At 38.1% G+C, this 24,285-nt stretch overlaps 1 long non-coding RNA gene across 1 annotated transcript; it reads right to left on the reverse strand.

Moving 5' to 3' along the window:
* Positions 1-983: 983 nt before the first annotated feature.
* On the reverse strand, positions 984-3,307 carry LOC127540494 (uncharacterized). The gene is made up of 2 exons (XR_007948176.1): positions 3,118-3,307; positions 984-2,077 (listed from the first exon to the last, which is right to left on the reverse strand). It is a non-coding gene; the product is annotated as an uncharacterized LOC127540494 (long non-coding RNA).
* Positions 3,308-24,285: the final 20,978 nt, after the last annotated feature.

Raw genomic sequence — 24,285 nt, forward strand, 5'->3', positions numbered from 1 at the left:
GGTGACTTTGCCCAGGATTCTCTGCTCACATCCAATTCACTTGTCAAGGATCTCCTTCCTGATGTCCTCGCCCTCTTCAGGAGTGAAGGACAAAGAAGATCAAAGTAAGGCAGAAGCTTGTGGCGAATCTCAGAATGTAAAACCAAAAAGAGAAGGTTTTGGAGGCAGGATGAGAGAATGGAAGGAGCTTTTGGAGTCAGTGAAGAAATGTAGGAAAGATTTTGGCTGAAGCATTTTGGCTTAAAATTCCTCTCCTGGCCTTGATCCTGACTTTTTGTTCTCCAGCACTGTCCCACCAGGTCTGGAACTCCCCTCAGCTCCCGGGAGCCTCTCCCCTGGTGTGTGCTCCCAGCCTGCAGACCACCCGCCATCCCTTGGACAGCATCTCCAGGGCCTCAGCCCCTGCCAGCACAGTGCCTCTCAAGAGATGCTTGTTCCTTCCCTTCCTTTCTTCCTTCTCTCTCTTCTTCCTCCCTTCCTTATTCCATTCTTCTCTTCCTTCCTCCTTAACAACATCATGAGGAAGACTGCCAAAGTCCTACACCAATGCTTCAGAGCAACAGCCAAGGATCTCCTGCCCTTCTCTTTTGTTTTTTAAAATGATGTAACCTGAAACATTTAAAAACATGACAACAGCAGGTGGAGGGGAGCATTGAAATGACAGAGGATCCTCTCCCCACCTCTGACCCTCCTTCCTTCTCTCTCTCTCTCTCTCCCTTCCAGTCGCTCTCTCTCTTCCTCTTTCCCCCCTCCTTTCTTTCCTCTTTCTCTCCTTCCTTTGCTCCCTCTTTCCTTCTTCTCCCTCCCTTCCTCTCTGTCTATCTCTTTCTCTGTATCTCTCTATCTCTCTCAGTGTCTCTCTCGATTGCTCTATTTCTGTTTCTCTATCTCTATGTCTTTGTCTCTTCTCAGTCTTTCTGTCTCTGTCTCTCTTAGAGAGATTTGAGAGAATGACAAGTGACAATATTTATAGTGTCTCTATCTCTCTGTTTCTCTGTCTCTGTCTCTGTTTTTCTGTCTCTCTGTCTCTAAGTGTATCTGTTTCTTTCTGTGTCTCTCTTTCTCTCTCTGTTTCTCTGTCTCTATCTCTCTGTCTCTTCTTTGTCTCTGACTCTCTTTGTCTCTCTATTTCTCTTTCTATCTTTCTCTGTCTGTTTCTCTATCTCTGTCTCTGTTTCTGTCTCTTCCTGTCTTTGTCTCTCTGTCTCTCTCCTCTCTGACTCTTGATCTCTTTCTATCTCTTAGTCTCTATTTTTCTTTTTTTCTTCTCTCCCCCCTTTCCTCTCTTTTCCTTTCCCTCCTTCTCTCTCCCGGCATCTCAGCAATTGCAAGCACTTGACAGCTCAAAGCACATGTGTCAGTTTAGACAAATTACAGGATTTTTGTTAAGTTGCCTCAACTTAAGGGAATGATCGTTCTTACCTCAAAAGTTTGCTACAGGAATCAAATGAAACTAGGTATGTAATACGTTGCTAGTTATAATACATTACAGAAAAGCCAGTAATTATAGTTATTTTTTGTTTAACTTCTTGGCCTAACATTTACTGACTGTATCTAGTAGAGTTGGGATCATGCCTTGAATCTTGGGAAGTATCTTTTCTATCAAAGCAAAAGGCACAAAAATGAAATCAATTGGAGAATAAAAATTAAAAATAAAGTCACAATACATGTCACCCAAAGATGAAAGGAGCTTTGGCCTTGAAGTCAGCAGACCTAGATTCAAGCTCTGTTTCTAACATTTTTCTCTTCCTGTATTCTTGTGCAAGATCCTCAACCTTCCAGGTCTCAGTTTCCTTATCTTTGAAATTTAAACAGTTAAATTAAATGGCCTCCACGAGCTCTCCTAGCTCCAGATCTGCAACCCTATAAATCAAAGCTACCTCAGCATGCCCTGGGCATAGGACAAATTGACTTTGCCTCGGTTTCTTCAGGGCAGGGGTGGACGACCTCTTCCTAAGGATCGCTGCTTCTTGTGTGGTGATCAGGTGCCCTCTAACAGCTCGTTCAGCTCTAGAATCCGGTCTGTGGTTCTTCCTTCTAGCCAGTGAAGTAAATCAAACTACATTTTGGATGCCTTCTGTTGGAGAGAATGACAAGTGACAATATTTACAGGAAGACAGAAACATCGTCCTCTTCAGCTTCTGGGTTGCTATCAAACTTATGTTTACCTAATGTATAAGGCATCTTCACTTTCTATTTTTCCCCAGATTCTCTGTGGCTATAGTGGGTAATTAATTATACAAATCATGGGTAGACCAAGCTCTTATTTAAACCACTAATACTACCACCGAATACTAAGCTAATAACAAAATCATTTCATTAAGAAAGAAAAACAATGTAAAAAAGGGAGAAGGAATAAAGGAGGGGAGTCATGCTCTAACATTCAATTACTAAATGGATATGAGCCCTTGTGGGGCAGCTGGGTGACACACTGGATAGACTCATTTTCCTGAGTTCAGATCCAGCCTCAGACACTTCCTAGCTGTGTGATCCTGGGCAAGCCACTTAATCCTGCTTGCCTCCATTTCCTTATGTGTAAAATGAGCTGCAGAAAGAAATGGCAAACCCCTCCAATATCTTTGCTGAGAACACCCCAAATGGGATCAAGAAGAGTCAGCCAACACTAAACAATGACCAAAAAATATTAATTTGCTGTGTTGTACTTTTATTTGCATGTTAGATGTTTTAAAAAGTATATTTTAATCTTGTTCGGAGCGCCGAGGCCCTCAGCGTTTGTTGTGTTGAGAGTCTGAGTGATTTGCCCGTGCTCATACTCCAATGCGTGTCCGAGCAAGATTCGCACCAGGTTTTCCTGACTCGGAGATCATCTCTACTCACCTTGCCGTACTGCCTCTGTACAGATGTGAATGATTCTTAAAAAGAGGAAGTTGGACTAGCTCTAAGATCCTATTACTCTCTCCAGCTCTTTCTGGGCCCCAGAGAGTCAGTCCTTTGAACTCTAAAACAAACCAAAAACCTAACCAGTCTTTCCTTCCACCTCAATTTTTCCTTTGTGGTCCTTAAAAATGATCTAAAGTGAGTCCCTGCTGACTGAAAAAGGAAGAAACCGTGGCCTCCTGATGCCTTTTGAGCTCTGAGATTCCCAACAAAACCTACCCCTGCAGGAAACAGTAGGAAAGGGCTTCTCAAGGTGGCGGGCCACCTTATGGCTCCGTTTGCCTCTGAAGTTGGGAGGTTTGGGCGGGCACGGACTACCTCCGACTGTTGAAATGCTGGGTTGACATCCTAAAGTCGTGCTAGAATCGTTGATCTGAAACCGCCAGCACAGGAAGCAACTGAAGCCAATCTATAAGTAAGTGCCTAAGACTGAGAGCTCTAATTTTGTGGTGGGCCACAGACACAGGCAAGAGCTGTGACAGATAAAGGGGCCTTTCTTGTGGGGAGTCAGGGAGGCTTGGATTTTATTTTCAGTTGGTGAAACCAGGATTATTTTTGGAATAGCTACCTTGAACCATCTAGCAACCTTTAAAAAGCATTTATCTGAAAGCATTTAAAAAGTGGGACCCACTTTTAAGGTGACTTAGCCACAAATATTGTGAATTCTGGTCTCTCAAACTGCTTCGGGGATACTGCTGGGGCTGACACCTGCAGAGAGTGGAACTGCACGGTGGCAAGCAATCTGAAAGACAGGATGTGTGGGGAGGAAAAGAGATAATAATCCATGGGCCTATTGGGTCCGAGGGCCACGAGAGGGGGGGGTCCTAAAGGACTAGTGGTTGCTTCTTTGTGAGGGGGACTCATAGTGGATTAACTTTGGAGAGACAGAGAAAGTCCTGGAGAGAGAGAGGGAGATAAAGAAGGACACACACACACACACACACACACACACACACACACACAGAGTTTTATTAAGCCATAACTATGTTCCAGGCTCTGTGCTAAGCTCTTTACAATTAAATCTTCATTTAATCCTCTCAACATATGTGAGAGGGTAGATGTTGTTATTATTCCTCTTTACAGATGAGGAAACTGAGGAAAACAGAATCCCTTGCCCAGGATTACAGAGCTAGTGAGTGTCTGAGGCCATGTTTGAACTCTGATCTTCCCGATTTCCAGCCCAGCATTCTACCTACTAATGCAAATGGCAAATGAAAGTCCTAGAGGTTTGGCCAAGGCTAATCAGTGGAAATACCAAAGTTGTAACCTAAGTCCAGGGCTTTTTCTATTCTACCACACATTTTCCTCAACCTCATGATAAAATGGACCCTTTGGAAGAAACTCAGATCAAGCCAGAAGAGAGAAACCCTTACACCTGATGTAGAGAGCTACTTTATTATTATTATTATTATTTTTACTTTTTAAATAACAAGGCCTATTGTTCCTGAGGGAATAAGGTGATTCCCTGGTTCCATGGGAAATAGCCCAAAGGGCTAAGGCTGCTCTGATCACCAGAGGGTTCCAGATAGAGTGGAGACCACCAAGGATGACTATGGATTTGAGGGTGAAATTTCTATCTGACCTCAGACACTACAGAACAATGGGCTGCCTAAAGCTTTCTGTTACCCAACAAATAAGAGTCCCCTTTCTCGATACCTGACCTATTATTTATATTTTCCTTGAATTTTATCCTTCTCACTTCAACTATCTCTGATGCAAGCTGATGGCTTGGCTTGTGCGTAACCTGATCTGGTCCACTGCTAAAAGCTGCTGTCTACTCTGCTGCTGCCCCAGGCTGATGGCTAGTTTCCTAACGGTGCTTATGATTCCTTGTGGAGAACAGGCTCAGTTCTAGGGCAAGCTTGGAGGAAGAGACATTGGTCCTTTTGCCGTTAAGTCAGGTACCTGAGACTCTGGGTCAATCAACACGAGGACTTTGCCGATGATCGCAAGAATCCTGGCTCTCTCTATTAAAGAGTCTGGTATTATAGGACCTAAAATTGCTAGTCAACAAATTTTTTAGTTGCTATTTAAGGAACATGCACAAAGATATTTCTGAATACAAAATTCTTTTTTATTAGCATTTTAATAGCTTTTTATTTTTCCAAATATATGCAAAGATAGTTTTCAACATTCACCTTTGCAAAACATTGTATTCCAAATTTTTCTCCTTCTCCTTCCTTCTCCCCTTTCCTGCACAGCAAGCAATCCAGTATAAGTTAAACTTGTGCAATTCTTCTAAACATATTTCTAGATTCATTATGCTGTGCAAGAAAAATCAGATCAAAAGGGAAAAAATGAGAAAGAAAAAAAGAACAAGTAAACAACCAACAGAAAAGAAAAATGAAAATACTGTGCTTGATCCACATTCAATCTCCATAGTTCTCTCTCTGGATCAACCGAATTTCTTATAAAGTTTGTTCCTTTTGCAAAAGTAACAGACTGAAGAGAAATGTTTATTCTATTCTGATTGGCTATGTTAACAAGGGAAAAGCATATGGAGGAATCTAGAAAAGCAAACTCACAATTAAGAAACGCCTGCTTTGAAAAGAAATAGGAGATTTCTCCCTACCTCTTGACAGAGAAATGGTAACTCAGTCTGTGACACAGATTTTATGATTATGGACAATATTGGTAATATATTTCATTTAACTATTTGTGTTAAAAATGGTTTTATTTTTCCAAGGAAATCCCAATAAACTTTGGATAGAAAATGCTGACTGCATCCAGAAAAAGAACTGTGGAGATAGAATGCAAATCAACATGTGCTATTTTCACTTCTTCTTTCTGTTTTTTTTTTTCTTTCCCATGGTTTTTCTCTTTTGTTCTGATTTTTCTCTCCCAACATGATTCATAGAGCAAGGTATATTTTAAAAATAATAAAATAAGAAAGTTTTTCTAGTGTGAAGGGTATGAGAGGAGAAAATATCTTTTTGTTAATTGAAAAGTAATAACATTTAGAATTTAACAACTCAGGTTTGCAAAATATTTTATAGATATTATATCATTTTATCCTCATAATAACCCTGGGAGATGTGTGATTATTATCTCTATTTTACACACGAGGAAATTGAGAATATAAATTTATACACACACACACACACATATTATAAAACAGACAATACAAAGAAGAATCTGTTCAAATAGTGTACATAGTATAATAGTGACAAACTATTATACTATACTTTACAAATTATTATATTATACTCTACTATTATATATATTATATATAATAATTACTTATTATTACACATATAATAATAAGTAATACAGTAGTATATACAAAGTATAACAAATTTTGCCACAGATATGCTTAGGCATTTTGCCTATGATCATAGATGCTCCTGTGTTGCTTAAAAACAAGATGGAATTACTTAAGTTCATTGTTCCATTTCACTAAGAACCAACTAGTTAGGCAAGGTAGATTAAAAAGATAAAAAGATGAAGTCTGAGAAAGTCTATCATCAGAGTCTATAAAGAACAATGAAGCACAGGGGCAGGGTGAATAGACAATCAAATCCTGGAAAACTTTGGGTACTAATAGGACACTTAGGGAAAGGATAATGCTTTGGGTCAAATCTATAACCTTTCTTTTTTTTTTTTTTGAAATGTTTTATTTTATTATATATATAACCAAATCCCAAATATTCTTCTCTTCCACTTTCACCTCCCTGAAGGCCATCTCTATGACAGATAGCATTTTTTAAAGGAAGAAAAAAAATCAGCACAACTGATTAATACGTTGAAAGAACATGAAGGTTTGAACATTGTATAACATCAGTGGACTTCCTACCTCCACAAAGAGGCAGGTTTGATTGTCTTCTTATATCTCTTTATTTGAGTCCTTGCTCTTTATCATTTTGTTAATTCGTTTTAGATTTTTTTGGTGTGTCACTCTTCCTTCCATTTACATTGTTATAGTTACTGTGTGTACTATTTTCTTGGCTCTGCTTTCTTTGCTCTGCATTGGTTCATATAGAGCTTTCCAAACTTTTCTGCATTCATCATACACACACCATTTCTTATAGCACTGTAGTATTTCATTACATTCAAGCACTATAATTTGTATAGTCATTCCCCATCTTCTTTATTTCTGATTTTTTGCTATCACAAAAAGTACTGCTATAATATTTTGGAGTAGGGGCACTAGCTGATGCAGTGGATAGAGCACTAGTCCTGGAGTCAGGAGGACCTGAACTCAAATCTGATCTCAGATGCTCAACACTTCCTGGCTGTGTGACCCTGGGCAAGTCACTTAACCCCAATTGCCTCGGGGGGAAAACACATATATATGTACATTGGTTTTTCTTATTGGTGGTTAATAAACTCAGCAATGGGATCTGGCTCAAAGGGTATGCACGTTTTATTCACCACAATTCAAGATCGCTTTTCAAAATGGTTGTGCCATTTCACAGCTCTACCAACAATCTGTTAGTATGCTTATCCTTCCATATCTTAATCTTTCAAGAACAATTGTGTTTTCCCAGACATCCCTCAGTGCCACAGCCAGGATCAGCACAATCTGATTCTGTCCCAATGTGATGATTTTTATATTTACATGATTTTATTCATCTTGCAAAGGAACAAAACAAAGAAGTCAACATGTATCCTGAAGATAATTCCTTTGCAGAGAGCAACGAAGTCCCTTGTAGCAGTAAGGAAAGCCACTTAATAATTCCATGAGCCTCTTTCCTTGTCTACTGTCCCCATAAAAATAAGGATAATGCTATTTACATGGGGAAAGTGCTCTGGAGAAACCTGAGAAGACTTGTATGAATTGATTCAGTTCAATGAGGAATTAGGATGATGGATTAGGAATCTGGATGATAAAGCATGCTGCCCACCTCTTGTCAGAGACATGATGGAGTCAAGCAGAACGAGAGAACACTTTTGGATATGGCAAATACATGGATTTATTTTACTTGATTAAGCTTATTTGTAATAGAATTGTGTTTTTCTCATTTTGTTCTAGAGGGGAACACAGGGAAAAGAGAAATGACTGTTAATGTTTCCAAAAAAAAAAGATTAAGAAAGGTAAAAGACTTATCGAAGCATTTTTTAAAAATGCACAAAAAGATAGATAGTTCAGAAGGAAACAGACAAGCAAGATGGCTTTTAAAGTAACATGATGAATTTATAATATAGTTTTAAAAAGCCAGGATATATTAATAAAGATTTGTGGTATCACAATAATCCTCTTTTTCAGTTCTGCTTTGTCTAAGTTTTCTTTATGATTTTCTTTGTGGTTTTCTTTAAATTCAAATTCCAAAAAATTGAAAGTGCTCTATAAACTTTTATGTGCATTACTATAGTTATTACTAACTAACATCTATGTAGCCTTTATTTAAATACTTTATAAACATTATCTCATTTTATCCTCACAACAACCCAGGGAGGTGTTATTCTTATTCTCATTTTACAGATAAGGAAACTGAGTCAGATGAAAGTCAAATGATTAGACTAGGATCGTATAGCTAAATTTAAACACAGGCCTTCCTGGTTGCAGTTCTATCCACTGCACTATCCAGCCACACGGTTGCTTTTTGAGTCTTTTGTGGTACAATCCTCAGTGAAGACCTAAGTATTAAGTACTGGGGGAAAGGAGGAAGGGAAATGAAGGTTGAAAAGACTAGCACTATAATTGGCTTCTGTTTCTAATCCTCTCCTAATAAATCTCTCACTCATTCTCCCACCTTTGCTCAGTAGTGAGAGGGGAATTAGATATTAAATGATGTTTTGGGTTTTTTTTTTATCTCTGAAGCTCATATCAGATATATTTACATCTCCCAGAGGAATCCAGGTTCTTTCAATCTCACCCAGACCCAGGAAATAATTTAGGACACAACATTCTTTCCTCAGATGTGTTTTCCCTCTCTTTCATTTTCTTTCTCCCTTCTTCCTTCTTTCCCTCTTATCCTTTTTTCCTCTCCTTTCCCTTTCTCCCTCTCTTCCTTTCTCTAATTCTTCCTGTCTACTTTCCTTTCACACTTATTTTCTTTTTCTCTTTGTCTTCTTCCTTTTCCTTTCCCTCTTCTTCTTCTTTCCTTCCCTTTCTTCCCTCCTCTTTTCTCTTCTTCCTCTTTTCTTTCCTTGTGCTCTCTCTTCTTCTTTCTCTGTCTCTCTCTCTCTCTCTTTCTCTGTGTCTGTCTTGGTCTCTCTCTGAATCTCTGAATTTGTTTGTTTGTCTCTTTGAAGTCTGTCTCTTGCCTGAATCTCTCTTTCTGTCTCTGTCTGTCTGTCTGTCTGAATCTCTCCGTCTTTCTCTATGTGTGTCTCTCTCCCCCTTTCCCTCTTTCTCTCTCTCTCTCTCCCTCTTTCTTTCTTCTTATCTCTTTCCCCACCTTCTTCCTCTCTTAATCTCTGTCTCTGGCTTTGTCTCTCTTCCCAGCTTCTTTTCCTTTCCTTCTTCCCCCTTTTGTCCTCCCTCCTTGTCCTTCTCCGAGGTCCTCTCTGGACCTCAGATCTAGATAGAGCTCTGAATTCAGGCCTAGCCTCTTGTTATAAATCCATCCAGAAATATGATTTTAAAATGTTGCCTATTGGCTGTAGCAAAAGACCGAACACATTGTCTTCATCATGTGAACTCTTTACTATCATTAGAGATCCCCTCAAGAGCCAGAGATGTTTAATTCTGAGAAAAAAACATTTGGAAAAGAAATCCTTTGTGGGGTGTGATGGAGCTTGAGTTGGAGTGAGGTCCCATCTAACTATGGGAGAGACTGATCTTGTATTAATTTGTGTGAGGGCCAGGAGGTTTTACTCTAAGCCAACAATGCACTTTGTGGGGCCTTGGTGATTATGGTACTTTCTAACAGGGATGGAAGGACTAATAAATAAAAGCAGAAATGCTTCTCAAGTCCTTGAACTCTTCTAATTTTTTTAATTAAAAAAGGATAAGAACAAAACTGCTATTTGATCCGTCTTTGATGCAATGATTACAAATGTTTAGCACCATGGCCCCGAAGCTTCAGAGGCAAAAGCTGCTACACAGATATTTGGTTTCGTCGCCCAGGAAAGACTTTTTTAGAAGGGAAAGGCCAAAGGCCTCTTGTGGGGTGGAGGGCAAGGGGGACTAGAGGGTTGAAGGAAATAGATCCCCAAAGGCAACATATTTAAAAATATTTCTCTCTTCTATTTCTCTCCACTTCATCCCACTAATTAAAAGTTCATTTGGACAGCTAAATGGCAGAGTAAATAGAGGGCTCAAAATGGAGTTAGGAAAACCCGAATTCAAATCCTGCCCAAGACAGTTACTGTTCAATTAAGGGCAATGCACTTAACCTCTGCCTGCCTCAGTTTCTTCATTTGTAAAACGGGGATAATAATATTTATCGCCCAAGATTTTTATAAAGATAAAATGTGATAATATTTGTAAAGCCTTGTGCAAACCTTAAAGCCCTATGTGAATGCTAACTGGTATTGTTAACTGCCTTCTATTTTTAAATTCAAAGGGATTCTTAGTCATTCACACTCTAGTCAAGGGTTCTTAACTTGGTATAAGAGAACTTGTCTTTTAAATTTTTTAATAACTGTATTTTAATATAATTGGCTTCCTTTGTAATCCTGTGCATTTTATTTTACTCATTTAAAAACATTATTCTGACTGGGAGTCTGCGACATGAAAATGGTTAAGAACTCTTGAATAAATTACTTTTATCAGCTAATTCTCAAACACTAGCACTGAAGGAAAAGAAGGTTCTAGGTTGCTTATTTTAAAAGGGGTGTGTGTGTGTGTGTGTGTGTGTGTGTGTGTGTGTGTGTGTGTGCAGAGAAGAAGTAATGTAGGCTGTTTAGACCTAATTTTCATTCCCAAGAGATGGGGAGAAGAGTCTGGGATGAAAAGGACTCAGGTCAAGTTCTAACAATAAGCATTAAAAACAATATGCCCACCCAGCTGAGCCTTCCCATCCAGCTCATGTCTGATTGGTATATTCAGAGTCTCTTGGGGTCTTCTATCCTCGATTGCCTTATTTATTTACTCTCGAATGACGGATGGAGAAAGGGCAAGGAATGAGCTGCCCTTGGTCAGCTGGCAGTCCTGATAGAACCATTAAGCTTCTGTTTGGTTCTCATGTGAACTATGGCAGGTCTCAGAGTTAGCCATAGTAGTTTTGTGTTTGTTTAGTAAAAGTTTATCGAATTAATTGCCCATATTCTTTGGCCCCACCATCCATGCTAAGTTCCCAAAGTTTCTCTTCTCTTGATGTTCATACTAGACCACATAAGCATTATAGCTATGACAAATGGCCAAGTGAATCTGATTCAAAATTAAGATCCAGTTTCACTTTGACTACTGACTCCCAGTGGGATTTCCATTCCGTGGGTCCTTTCTCTTTTTTGAATTTCAAAAACTCTAGTCTACTTCTTTACACCTATGTGTTTAATTTTCTGCCCTCTGGAAAAGTATTCACAGCACAAGGAGGGTGCTGTTAATTAAGATCAGTCACACAGAGCTCCTAAGGCCTCAACCATCCTCTCAAACCCATTGGGAAAACAGGATGGAAGCTGAACTTAGGCTTTTAACCATTATCTAGCAAATATCAGTAAATTCAAGGTGACTCCAGTGGGGATCCGGTAGCAGTTATTTTGGTTTAAATATTGAACCGTTAGGAGGAAAAAGACCCTTTTTAAAAAGCTGACTCACTGCAATCTTGTGATCAATGACTAATAAATGCTAATATTCTTTCTTTTCCTTGACTTTTGGAGAATGGAAACCAGTAGGCAGAATTCACATGGAGCGAGGAGGTGGGTGGTGGGTAGCCCAGCGTGTAATAGATTGTTCTTTCAAAATGTGAAGAGGGGGTGGATAAGCTGCCCCGGGAGCGTCAAGTCAATAGAAAAGAAGTGGGACTCGAGCCTGACTTCCACAACAATTTTTCCCTTTAAAAACCAAGTACCCCCCACTTCCCCTTAGATTTCTCTCCACATCAACCAAGTCCTTCCAAATATTGCTCACTCCAGATTGGTTCTTATCCATATTGTAACTCCTGCTCTAGATAATGAGACTCCTTCAATTGAAGATAGGTCCACGGCTCATGGAAGCAAAAAGGGATCTTTGATCTATAATTAATCCTAACTATCGACAGAAAACAAGTGTGAGAGAAAAAAGAAAGAAAAACATATGTCGAGATTGCAGAGATGCCATCCATCATGGGAACAACGTTCTCATGGAAAGAGTACAGGGTAGGATATCCTGCCTCTGCTACTAATAATGAATTCTTAATTAGGCAAATTATTTAACTCCTTTGGGTCTCAGTTTCTTCCTATGTGAAATGGGGATAATAATGTTTCTCTTATTCATTCTGAGACATGTGGAAGAATGAAGTATTATTAATATAAGGTTTGGGAACTTCTGGGGTGTGCTCTTTCAAGACTAATCCTACAAGTAATAGTGTCAAAGAGAAAATCCGAACCAATTTTGTGACCCTGATCTTCCATTTCAGCTCAAGATCTTAAAATCTTTGCAAATTGTGTTTTTATATCTATGAGAAAAACGACAGAGGCTAGGAGCATAACCCTTTCGAGGAAGAAGAAGCAAATATCATTGCAATTCAGCACAATGTATTAAAGCTGTGGGGAAGTGGGGAGAAAAGAAGAAAAGACCCAGGAAAGAAACATCCCAGCTATCTCCAAAGAGTCATTATCTTGCAGCTAAAAAACTGCAGCCATCTATGTCCAAATGGTAGTTTAATCAGTATATCTATAGGATTAATTTGGAAAAAAAAAAAAAAGTGAAAGTCTGTGAAAATGACCTATTCACTAGAGCATGACATTTTCTTTCTGGAGTCAAATAAGTAAAAATGAGGGAGAAAATGGCAAGGCCGAGTTTGGAAACTGTATAATTTTCCCATGAATCCCTTCCCTGGACCCCATCATTTACATTTTATGTGGTCTTTTATCATGCCTTGTTGAAATCCTTCCCTTCTTTTAAGGCTAATTGAAGTACCACTTCCTCTAGGAAGTTTAACCCAAGAAAAAAAGAACTTTGGACGTAGTATCAGAATAACCTGCTTGAGTTTCAGTTCTTCCACGTGCAAGATGTAAAAGCACGAGATTTAGAGCTAGCTAGGAAGGACCTTATTGAATATCGATTCCAATCCCCTCGTTTTAGAGATGGGGTAATTGAAGCAGAGAGAATAAGTGCGTAGAGGATCACTGCCTTGTTATGGTGGAGAAGTCTGAGCAGCTCAGGGAAACTACGAGCCGGGTCGGCAGGGTTACCCAAGGTGGATGGGTCATAGCGGAGAGTTCTGATCCACTAGAGAAGGAAGTGGTGAACCACTATAATGTCTTTGCCAAGAAAACCCCACGGACAGTATGGAGGACACGAGGATTTGTTGGACAATGGTCTGGGGGTAGAGAAGGGCATGAAGGTTGGACATGACTGCACGACTGAACAGCAGAAGTCTCTTAATAAACACTAAATTAGGGATAACAAATTAGTGGCAACAAGGTGGCTGAGTGGATAGAGCACCGGCCCGAGTCAGGACTTTGGAGTTCAAAACTGGCCTCAGAGATTCAACACTTAACTAGTTGTGTGACTGTGGGAAAGTCACTTACCCCTGATTGCCCTGCAATGGTTAATTAATCAATTAAGCAACACTAAATCAAATCAAATGATTTGTCCAGAGTCATGCAAGTCTCAATTATAAGTCCCCTGATTCTAAGCCCAGTATTCTTTCGACTACTGTCTTTGGTGTGACCATGGTATGTCATTTAATTTGGTTTTGAATTCTTCACTTATATAAATATAAATAACAATATTGGTTCTACTTATTTTACAGTAATGGGAAACAAAGTGGTTTAACCCTTCAGATTGGAAGGAAAGATGGATGAAAATCACATGCTGCCCCAGCTCTGACACGGAACTGGATGTGCTCAGACATTTGCGTATCTTGGAGAGTGGTGGGCACTGAGCTGGGACCTGAAGAAAGAGGGAGATTGGCTGGATTGTACAGGAGAAGTCACACACAATCCCAACATGGTCAATCCTTTTAATTCTCAAATTCCCCTGGTAAGAGCATTGGACACAAGGGTAACGGGGTTCCGTAGCTCATTGGTGTGGGGCTTTCTCCTCACTGATGGAGACCGATGTTCTGCCATGGGAGGGATGGGGCAGAGGAGAGAGGAGAGCTTCGGTCTTACATGGGGTTTTAGGCTCTCTTGGGCCTCTGTGGTCGCTTCAGGTATTTTCGAATTCCATCTTTGATTGGCAAGATGGACAATGTCAGTCCCATTTCTGGTCATGCTGAGGGGAGAGCAAGACTGGGAAAAACCTGACATGAGAAGATCAGGCAGGGAATTTCTCCTTGAATGAAATTTAGGACTCTGTCCCTCTCTCCTTCTCCCTCTCTGTCTGTCTGTCTGTCTCTGTTCTGTGTCTCTCTGTGTTGCTCTGTCTCTCTGTCTCTTTCTGTTTCTGTTTCTGTCTGTCTGTGTCTCTCTCTCTCTCAAGCTGTTACCTCACTCTCAATGGCAGAGCTCTTTCCTTCTGTATTGTCTGGTACATATTCTCCTATGTATACTTTGATTTCTGTTTTGCTATTGACTTGAACAAATGGGTTTCTTTGCTATTTTCTACAGGTGTGTTCGTTATGGAACTGTTCTTTGGCAGGACCCCTGCCCCTCCTCTTCCCTTCCTTTTCCTTCCCAAATATTCACATGGCCCTGAATATTTTTCCATTCTGCCTGCACTACACGTCTATCTCTTGTCTTATTCTCTCTTGTCTTATTTCTTCCCCCAGATCCCAAGCTCCTTGAGCACAGGACTATGTGTCTTTGGGTTCATTTCCCATCTTCCCCCCCATCCCAAAGGGGATTTATTCTTTATTCATAAACCAAAGCGTTTATTCATAGTGGATCACAGGAAATTTGTTTCACTGAATTGCTAAGCAAAGAGGCTAACAATCCATATGGAACTGCCTGCAGCATCAGAAATGGGTACAGCTATTAAAGTCAGGGTGAAGAAGGTCCCTTCCTGGGGGAAGATCGCTTGTTCTTTGGGGACCACCCTGGCCTAAAGCAACGTGCCCTGGGGTGTTTGAGGGGAGGGGAAGAGGGAAAGGGAAGGCTGAATGAGCTGCTAAGTAAGCACAGGCTTTAATGTGAATTCACTTTGGTTTTTTCTTTATGTTAATAGCATCTATAACCGGCATCAGCTCCTAGTGAGAAATCTTATATAAATAAATAGGCTTCTATGGTTTGGATATTGTTGTTGTTTTGTTTCTAAACCAGAAAATTGTGAACAGCCTTGTAGGAGGGAAGAAAAAGAGGATTTAATTAACTGATGATGTGCTCTTTAGCCTAATTCCACAGTAAGATCTTGGGGAAAGTGCACAGGGACATCTAGTGGCTAAGGATGTGAATTAACTCAAAAATTTTCCCTGATTTCCACAAAGGTTAAGGATTTGAATGAAAGTATTAAAAATTGGTTTGAAGGCTTTTGTTTTTCTCTTTTGAGATGATCATGGAATATCTGTTTTTTCTTTGTATGTTATAAGGGCTGAAAATGTCCAACATTTGAACTTGGATCTATATTTAAGAAACAGATTTTCTTTTTTCCCATTCTTCCCCAGTATTCCTTCCTTTGCTAAAGTGATCATTAGCAATCAAGATTAATAAACCAACAAAATCAGGTGCCCTTTGTGAAATTCATAATCTCCTTTCCCTGAGATTAAAAATCCCCATGGGACCTTGAAGATTTAAAGGAAAGGCAATTTAGGGAAACCTACACTAGACCCTACACTAGAAATTTCCAGTTACCTTCTTTGCCCTGCTTGAGGTGAAAGGTATCTAGTTATGAGCCAGTGATAGGAGAAAGGAGGGAGAAGGGAAAAATCAAGAAGCTATAACCGGGGTAGGCCCTAAAGAAAATAAGTTTTTAAGTTTTGTGGATATATTTTGTTTTTAGTTTTTAAATATTTGTATTTCTAACCCACTCCATGGGAGATCTCTTTTAACAAAGTAAAATAATTAAATGTATTAAATAATAACAGTGACAGTATTTGAAAGTGATTGCCATATTCCATATGTTTCACTCCCCTACAACAACCCAAAATCTATTTTCTCTCCCAAATCCCACCCAATTAAAAAAAAAAAAGAAAAGAAATTCTTTAGAACAAGTAGGCATAGTTAGGCAAAATAAATTCTCTCAAATTTATTCTGAAATTCTTGTTCAGTTATTTCTGACTCTGGGATTTTTTTTTTTTTTGGTAAAGATACTGCCATGGTTTGCCATTTCCTTTTGTAGCTCATTTTACAGATGAGGAAACTGAGGTAAATAGCAATAAGCAACTTGCCTAGGCTGAGGCCAAATTTGAACTCAAGGCCAGGTGTGCTATCCACTGCACCGCCTGGTTGCCTATCTTATTAGCATCCTGAATCCATCACCTCTCTGTCACAGAGAGCATGTTTCCTCTCTGGTCATCTCAGATTATGAATGAACTCAGACTCAGTTTATCAAAGTCTTCCAAAGTGTTCATTTTTTGAAACAGAGTACTTCTAAGCATTCCTGATGAAAAGGCTAGAGCTGAATAGAAAGTTTGAAGTTCAAATGTAGATGTTAAAAGAAACATTAAAAAAGCTAAAAATGAAAGAATAATGCTAAAGAAATAAACATGAAAAAAACCACTTAAATTTTAATATGGGGAGAGGATGCATCTGAATCTTATCATCATCAGGAGTCATTTGAGATAGTTTAATCAGACAGAGGAGAGTAATTCTTTTATGTCTTAATGATCTTAAACAGAGAATAAAAAGAAAAAGAAGAATTGGAGGGGGAAGAACAATTAGGAAATATTGTTGAATATAACTAGACATAAAGAAACAAAGGATAAGGGGAAGTGGCTGATCTTTGAATATCCTTTTTGTCTAAAATGTTTAAAAATGGAAGATACACATATACACAGAGCTGAATATAGAGATATATTCCATTCAACAATAAAAAGGAAAGAGAAGGGAAAGGGGGGAGTTCAAAGGAAGGGAGATTAAAAGAGAAAATAGTACTAAACAAATGAACTCTACTTATCTGCTTAGTAAGAACAATGATTTAAAATAAGGAACTATAAGATGACGCATTTCCTTCTCTGGGAATGTGCACCACAGATATTATCCTCCCTAAACTATCTCTTCCCAAATCATTCCCCTTATGACAGCATCCTGAATCTCTTTCTCACCAATGAGTTATGTTTCAGGTTTCTTCCCCCCATGAAATCTTGTGTTTTCAGGTACAAATCTGTCACCAAGCTCCTGCTCAATTGACTTTTATCTTTAAAAGTTGACTTGAGGTGACGTATCTTGTTCTATTTCTCCTGGGTGTCAGAATTTCTAAGTATAGTTTTGGTATAAAGCTGCAACTTAAGAAGATAGATGGGGAATCATGTAGTTAGGCTCAATATAATATAATATCAATATTATTTCATTAATATCAATATACTACTACCCTGTCTGATTACTACAAAAGGAATTGTGTCAACTTCTAGGTGCATTTCATACTCAAAATTAATTGGCTAATAGCATTGTGAAGATATCTGTATCTATCTGGTTCATTGTCCTTGGCTGGTTCCTGCGTTTAAATGTGCAGATTGTTCAGCCTTACTGACTTCCTGTATCTTCCCCAACCTCTTTTGTGACTCTGGAGGTGACTGGAGTTGCTTAAAGCAAAACATAGCAATCAGTTGGCAAGAATTTGGTGGATCCGACCAGGAACTGGCAAGAATCCCCGCCTAAACCAGAAGACCTAGTTGAGGGAAAGCAAGCTACGATGCTGTCCCAGAAAGCCTTGAAGTGGTTAACAAGAAATTATAGTTCCCAGAACATAGGGTGTGGTCCAGTCAGAACTCCAGGTGAGCCAATCTTCCCAATTTAGATAGGCTAACCTACTAAGTAAGGTATAATTGTGTTAAGCCCAAATGCTAAAGGATACATAACTTCCCTAAACTGGGAAGAGCATTGGGAGGCAACAAAATTCCACTCCGGTGACATCCTGTTGAATGAATTCTGTTTTAATGAGTTTGAAGAACTAGTTGTAAATGATAACTTCTGCATCCAATAATAGCCCTTACTGTTTAGTGCCCACAAAGCCAATGAGCACTGGTGAGAGTATATTAATGCCCACTGATTTATTTAAGGCATGATGCACTTTACAACTCTCTCTTCCAAAAAAAAAAAAAAAAAATTACTGGCTTTATTTTTTTTTTCCTGCTGATTACTTATAGAATTCCTCCAAACAGCTTTCTGTAGCTAGAATATCAGAAGCTTCTCACTCCTGTTCATATCTTTCTAGCCCAATGAGAAGTTTGGTCCCTTTCCTAAGCACTGTTTTTGAAGAAAAGATCAGTCACTTCTTGTCAAATGAGTTTTCTGGTTTTCTTTTCTTTTCTTTCTTTCTATCTTTTTTTCCTTTTCCTTCCTTCCTTCCTTCCTTCCTTTCTTCCTTCCTTCCTTCCTTTCTTCCTTCCTTCCTTCCTTCCTTCCTTCCCTTTCCTTTCCCTTTCCTTTCCCTTTCTTTCCTTCCTTCCTTTCTCTCTTCCCCGCTCTCTCTTTTTGAGAGGTATTTGGGGTTGTGATTTGTTCAGGGTCCCACAGCTAGGAAAAGTTAAGTGTTTGAGGTCAGATTTTAACTCGGGTCCTCCTGACTCCAGAGTCAGTGCCCTATCCATGCCAGTGAAGTTTTCAAAGAAATATAGTTTCATCACCGCCAAAGATCTCTAGAACAAAGTGATAGATATTTTAACCAAAATGACAGACGCTAATAGAGAGTATTTATAGATGAGAGAACTGAAGAGCAGAAAGATTAAATGATTTGCCCAAAGTCACACAGATAATAATGAACAGAACTAGAATTCAGACTTAGGTAAACTGACTCCAAATTCAACATGCTTTCCTCTGTGACACATTCAATTATCATGTAAAACTCTTTGTGATCCCATTTGGCATTTTTCTTAGCAAAAAATTTGCCATTTCCTTTTCCAGTTCATTTTACATATGAGGAAATTGGGTCAAACAGGATTAAGTGACTTGCCCAGGGTCACACAGCTAGTATCTGAGGCTGGATTTGAATTCAGATCCTCTGACCTCTATGGTTGGCACTATTGCACCACTCAGCTGCCTTTGTGACATATTTCTCTTCAATGATCTCATTCTTGTCAGATGCCTGGTACATTTATAATCTACATCATATGATTAAACATTTAAATATATACTGCTCTATGTTGTTTATTGTTATTTTACAGCTGTTAGAATTCAACTCACCGTGATAAATATTAAGTATTCGTTATGAGCAAAGTATCTATCAAGGAACCTTTTACAACCTTATGTGCACGGGAGACACTTTGTTGGATGAGAGCTCTTAAAAGGGAATTTTCCTTGACTGAATCAATTTTTTTTTGTCATTAACAATAATATAGTGGGATCTGATATTTTCTACAATTTTCAATCAATTGTAAATTTATGTTCTGCAACCAAAAAATCACATTCACATGCAGAAATCTACCTGTCCCCTTCACACGTTTTCATCAAGGACATCCTCCAATAGGCATAGATCATGTTCATTAAGATTATATGAGACAATAGACACATGGATTGATTGTTATTAATGTTCTCTCAGTGAACTCTTTTTGGATATTAATACCATCAGTGCCTGCTTTCAATTTATTGGTATTGCCAATTTCAGATATGTTGGGAATAGATCCCTTAATAATATCAAAATTGTGTAGAGCAGATTTCTTCCATATATACTTGGTCTGATCCAGCTGTATTTTCCATTTTCATCTTCTTGAGAGCTATTTTCATTTCTTCAAATATATATTCTTTAGCTTGACATTAAGGGCTCTTCAGAATCTATCGATTTTTCCAGACTTTAAAAAATATACTATTTCCCTTCATGAATTCCACATTCCAGCTAGATCAAATCACTAGTTATTTTATGAATTAAAAAATCCATTTCCTGCCACTAGACACTTGCCCAAGAATAAATGGAAGGTCTGCCTTCTTCATCTTTGACTTTCCTTCAAGGCTCAAGTCAGATATCACCTTCCATCTATATCCTACTTCCAATTGTTAGTGCTCTCACACCTTAGTTTTCCTTATACTTTCTCATATGTTACTTATGGCCTAGGACATCCTGAGGACTCTGTCTGGGCTTCCATAGGTTTGATCCTATGGGCCTACCACCAAGAAAGGCAGTTTTTCACCTTAGCTCTATTTTTACCTTGTAATAACATTCTAAGGAAATCTTAAGTATGGCTCATACTGAGGACTTCCCCATATTTGAATAATATATTCCCTTCCCCACACGGGTACTCCATGTACAATATAGCCAATGTCAGATATGGAACAGATTTTTTTCTCCCTCCACTTTAGAAAATGCTTAAGTTACAAAGGACTCAGAGATGAACATGATCAAAATAGGAAACAAAATGCTTATATTACATTTCTTTGGATGAGCAAGGCCTTATGTAGGATTACTGAGCCAGTATTCCCCATTTACTTCAGATCCACACCATCCAAGAAATTAACAATAATATCATGAAATGTGGGCAAGATTTAAATCTCCTGAATCCTGGGGCATGGCTTGAGTTAGCTGCAAGAGCCATCTAGTGGTGTTTTTCTTTCCTGAGAAAAACATCATTAAAAACACTATTAAATCTACTTCCAGTGAGCAGAGAAGGGTGTAATTCCTGATTCTCAGACACTAGTCTTCAGGATTTTCAATGAAGTATCATTTAGAACTGGAAAAGTCCATTCTCGATTTCACTAGTTTCTCATCTGTGCCCAAAAAAGAAAAGAGAAAAGCAGAAAAAGGGAGACAGGAACTAAACAGCAGGAATCCCAGTCTTTTGCTTACCTGGAGACACATTTGCCCATTTTCTCCTATTTCCTTGCTGCAATCAGGCCTGAAAACCCAAGAAAAGCTAGTTGGAGTGGAATAAAATGGATAAAAGAGGTGACTTGTTTCACTGTTCTTATAGTCCTAAAGATGGTTCATCCTTCTGAGTCTAAATCAATTCATCATAAAAAGGTTTCTCCAATCATTTTCTTTGCTTATTCCTGGATGGGTTTGATTAATTCCCAAATTCATCAATAATATATTCAAAATTGTTCCTGTCTTTCTACAATTCTTCGAATATTGACTATTAACATCTTTTCTCAGTGTTGTCAATTTGCTAGATATGAGATGAAATCACAAAATTTTAATGTGTATTTTTCTTAAGATTTATCGTTATTAATAATGGCTAATCATGATCAGTTTGGAGGAATTTTTCATAAATTGCTAATAGTTTATAATTCTTTTAAGAATCATTCAAGTTGTCCTTTACATGTTGAATAGGTTACAGTATATCCTGGATACAATATATGTGTGCAGAACCGAACAGTTTTCTTGCACTCATATATTGTATCCAGGATATACTATAACCTATTCAACATGTAAAGGACTCTTTACATCTTGCCATCTGGGGGAAGGGGTGGAGGGAGGGAGGGGAAAAATCGGAACAGAAATGAATGTAAGGGATAATGCTGTAAAAAATTACCCTGGCATGCGTTCTATCAATAAAAAGATATTTTTTAAAAAATCATTCAAGTTGAACTGATGTTAAATGGAATGAGTAGAACTAATAGAACATCGTTCACAGCAACAAGAAGATTATGTGATGATCAACTGTGATGGATTTGACTCTTTTTGACAAGATGATTCAGGTCATTTCCCATAGACATATTTTGGAGAGAGCCATCTGCCTCCAGAGAGAGGATTTTGGGGACTGAATGTGGATCACAACATAGTATTTTCACCTTTTTTGTTATTGTTGTTGTTATTGTTTGTTTGCTTGTTTTTTTTTTTTCATTTTTCCCCTTTTGATCTGATTTTTCTTGTACAGCATGATAAATATGGAAATATATTTAAAAGAAGTGCATGTTTAACATATATTGGATTACTTGCTATCTAGGAGAGGGGAGAGGTAAGGAAGGAGAGAAAAAAAATTGGAACAAAAGGTTTTGCAGGAGTGAATTTTAAAAACCTTCTTTGCTTATATTTTGAAAAATAAAAAAGCGATCATTACATAAAGAATCATTCATGTTCTATGAACAGGATTTGGGGATCATTTCATTTGGGAGTAGCTTTTGGTATATATTTGTTTTAGTTCTTTATATGTCTTGGGTATTCAGTCTTTAGAAGAAATATTTGATGCAACATTTTCCTCAGCCAATTGTTTTACTTCTTATCTTAGTTTCATTGATTTTGTTAGTGCAAAAACTTTTCGACTTCAGATAGTTTTAACTCTTGTGACATTTTTCCTTACATGAGTGTAAATCTTGCTATCTACAACTTCTACCACACACATACAAACACACACACACACACACACACACACACGTGTGTGTGTGTGTGTGTGTGTGTGTATATATATGGTGGGGGGAGAAGTTTTATATATATATGCATATATATATATATATAAACTTGAAATATTTTTGAGAAATAGGAAAAAACTTGAACAAGCAATAGATCTTTATACAGGTACAAAATATATAATAGGTTTCAGCATGTGAACAGAATAGGTTTCCCTTCCCCATTACTGAAAGAGATCCAAAAAGGCATCAACACTGAAAGAGATACTGCATTATTTCCCTGTTCATTGATAAGTATGGCACTTTCTCCAAAAGAGAGGGCCTATGGCATCCAAGTTCATTTCTCCAAGAAGAAGAGAACAGAAGGGAAAATTTAGCCTAAAGGCCAGCAGCCAGGGCATTTGTCTGACCTGTTTTGTAGTTCAATAACCCTGCTAGACAGTAAGGCTATTTCCATCTGCTTTTCACTTTATGAATTCAGGATAAACTGACTTATCTTGAGTATGCTGTTCAGTATTTCTGTTTTTGTTTGCTTTTCCTATTTTTGTCTTTTAATTCTTTTATTTCTCAGTTTACCCCAAAGATAGAGCTTCACTCCCTCGTAGTCCCTTTCCTCTTTGTGGCTAAGAAATATTTAATGTCCATTGCATAACAATTTCATATCCCAAGCTGGACTCACAGACAATTGAGAGTTGGAAAGGACAGTAACATCATTTAACTCAATGATGAAGCCCAAAGACACAATAATGAGGATGTCTAAAGTGGCTGAACAAATGGGCTTTCTAAATAGAGTCTTGAATTCAGCTTGCTTCATTCCCAGTCTAATGCTCATTCCACTATATCACACTTGGATTAACTTGATGAAAGGGCTAAAGAAATCCTAACAATAGCTATAGAAAATCTGTGCAGTGGTTAATACAGTGTTAATTTTAAATATGTTTTTAAACTTTTCCTGCACAAATATTTTTCTTTTGATTCACCTAAAATTTGATTTTGATAAACATTTTCACATTAATTTTCTCATTTTACATTTATTAAACATCTTATTATTCATCCTGTGTTTTCAAAAAGACCAATGACATCATCGGATGATGTCTCCACTTGTGCATGAGTGAGACAGAGTTTCTCAAAGTCATAAGCTTCACTCTCTTCTAGTGTCATTGAAATATACCAGTAGGACAACAGTCAAGACAACTGGCAATGGTTTGGGATACAGTGGATGGCATGGGTGTCTTGGATGTCTAGTCAACCTCTAAGGTCTCCATAGTGCCTGCTTCAGCTATCTTCATGGCTGTTGGAACAAATTATTCTCATCCTCTCATTCTACCAGGGAAAGACTTCATGTACTTGGGGAGACATCTAACCATGTGCCAAATACTATGCTAAGCACTGGGAAATAAGCATATTAAGCAAGTTTTAAGAATAATATTGTCTGTAAACAAACACTTGCTATGTACACTTCTTTTTTCTGATTTTTTTATCTCTTCCATAATTTTTCCCATTTGCTCTGATTTTTCTCTCCCAACATAATTCATAAAATAATACATATTAAAAATAAACTAAAAAAGTAATATTCTGGAAATAAGTTTAGAAGAATTGCACATGTTTAACTTACATTGGATTGCTTGCTATTTTGGGGAAAGGGAAGGGGAAAGGAAGGAAAGAGGGAGAAAAATTGGGACACAAGATTTTGCAAAGGTGTATGTTGAAAAATATCTTTGCATGTATTTGGAAAAATAAAATTCTATTAAAAAAGAATAATATTCACGGAATTATTATTAAGATATATTCTACCACAGAGCTTTAATGAACTCGATTCAGAATAAGACATACCTTATTGCGCAAGAATTTGTTTCGCTCAAAAGTTGTCCCTTGTCAAAGGGACAAGGACTTTGTTCCCTCCCAGTGGAGGGAGGGAGATGGAAGACAAAATAAATATTTGTTAATTAAAAACAAAAAATTAAAAAGTATGCCATCCATGAAGCAAATAATTTCTGAAAGGTCATGAGCATTGGTGTGCTGGTAAGTGCTTTCTGAGATGAG

The sequence above is a fragment of the Antechinus flavipes genome, chromosome 6, assembly GCF_016432865.1.
Source record: "Antechinus flavipes isolate AdamAnt ecotype Samford, QLD, Australia chromosome 6, AdamAnt_v2, whole genome shotgun sequence".
NCBI classification, from domain to species: domain Eukaryota; kingdom Metazoa; phylum Chordata; class Mammalia; order Dasyuromorphia; family Dasyuridae; genus Antechinus; species Antechinus flavipes.